The following is a 2,103-nucleotide window of genomic DNA, read 5'->3' on the forward strand; positions in this document are numbered from 1 at the left end:
GCCACACCTCTCCCCGCCTCGCCGCGCACTGCGTCTCTGGTCCAGGTTCCGTACTACACCTCGCCGGCCCCCCCACCGGCCCCCGCCCCGCCGCGCCTGCGTTCGCGGAGTACAAGTCCAATGTCAATGTCGTTCATCCGCACCCATGTCTGCTGGCAGGCGTTGGCCTTTCCCCCGCCGCTCCCCGCCCCGGCCGCCGCCGTGCCATCGACACCTGGAGTGCAACGCACGGCAACGCACGCATGCAGATCTGGGAGGGGAGGAAGCCTGGCGACAATCCGGACGGACGAAGGAGGAGGGACGACATGACGTCAGATTATTAGCTTGGAAAATAAACTCGAATCATGTGCAGTCCTCTGTTTTAACATGTGTTAAGGCTCGCGTCAACGGTTGACCCTTTCCAGAGCACCGGAAGACACTCGGATATCGGCGTGGAGGTCGATCGCGCCTACGCGTTCCATCCCCACGCCGGCGTGCTCCACGACGTGCTCCACGACGCCCGACGCGGCAGCAAGCCGGGCTGGGCCGTTCAACTCCGAGTCAACCACGGGGTCGAGAGCGGGTTCGTTCGGGTGTTGCCTGCGGAGTTTGGGCAGGACGAAGCGAGAGTCCCAGGAGCACCGCGCGAAATGGAACAGGGGCAAAGGTCCTAGCGCGCTCGCTAAGAGTTCGGCGTCGTGGGAGGCCCAGTCAAACCGTTGGCGTTTGCGTGCCGCCGCCTCGGCCTCGGCGTCCCGGGGCAGGGCGGGGCAGGGCGGGGCGCGGGGCGTTGCGTGGAACCCGCGGCAGAACGGCAGCCTCTCCGGGTAACAAGCGGTTGCCTTCCTCTCGCACTCGGCGGGGTCGGCGGGTGCTCTGCGGACCATTCCCCCGACAGCTAATCGGCGCCATCCTGGACGTCCTGGACACGCTGCCAAACAGCAGCCCGTTTACCAGTGATCGCGCCGTGTGAGTGTAGTGTGGTAGTCGCGTTCCATTCTCTGGGCTCCAGTTTCCCGCGAGGAGTCTGCGTGCCGGCGCTGGCTCCCCCAGTGCAAGTACTACAAACTAGCTGCGGGTCAGTCCAAGAACAGCTAGCGGATAGCCCAGGCCGGCCAAGGGCGCGGGGTATCGATGAGGGAAGGCGCGGCCGCGCGCGGCAGACAGCGCTGCGCTCTTGTTTTGTCCGTGGCTAGGCTGCAGTACGCAGTGGAGTGGATGCTGCGGAAGGCGCGGCGTGGCGCGCCGGCGGGACGCAGTGCATTGAACCGCCGGAGGTACCCTTCCCACTCGGCCCACTCGGACACGGGCAGACACGGGCGAGCGGACGGGCACGGAACAGGCCGACAGACAAGACAACTCGACAACTCGCGTGCCCACCAACACCATCTCAAGTCGTATCCGTGGCGACCGTCCCGCTCCCTCGGCCCGCGGCCAGCCGCTGTCTCGCTTCTCGCTCCCACCGACTCGGTTCCGTCCGGGGCCTCTGTCCGGGCTCCTGGCCCGTGGAAGGGGGAGGGGGGAGGGGCGCCAGGTTCACGTTCAGGGACAGGCAGGGCAGGCAACACAGGCCGCGGTCGGCGTCCCCGCGTGCAGAGTGCGGGCTGCATGTGGTGTTAGGGTGTAGCAGAAAAATCTCGTTGATGCTGAAGTGGTCGCGTCGGGTGGAAGTTGGGCGGTCGTCACCGCCGTCACCGCCTCAGCCTTGGACTGTCGCTGCATACCTCGCAGTGCCCTCCCCTCTCCGCCGTGCCCCGCAGGCCCTCCCGCCCTGGCCCTGCGTGCCCTGCGTCACTTCCGCTTCGCCGCCGGAAGGCGGAGCCCTGCCGGCCCCGAGCACCCGGAGCCGGGGCGGAGGGACGCGGGTAGACGCGGGGCCTCCCTCCCCCTTTACTTCCGGGCGCAGCACAGGACGGCAGCAGCTTGGCCGCGCCGTGCCACTTGCTCAGCTGCAAGTTCGGCCAAGTTCGGCCTGGACATGGACTGGACAACCTGAGCCGCGACGCCCCGACGCCGCGACCGCGGTCCTGCAGTTCCTGGTGCAGGCCCTGTTATCAGTCTCGTTACCGGGATGCGCTGCCGTACATTCGGGGTGCGCGACGATAACGCCACGGGGGCTTCTGG

The sequence above is a fragment of the Thrips palmi genome, unplaced genomic scaffold, assembly GCF_012932325.1.
Source record: "Thrips palmi isolate BJ-2018 unplaced genomic scaffold, TpBJ-2018v1 HiC_scaffold_5, whole genome shotgun sequence".
Lineage (NCBI taxonomy): Eukaryota > Metazoa > Arthropoda > Insecta > Thysanoptera > Thripidae > Thrips > Thrips palmi.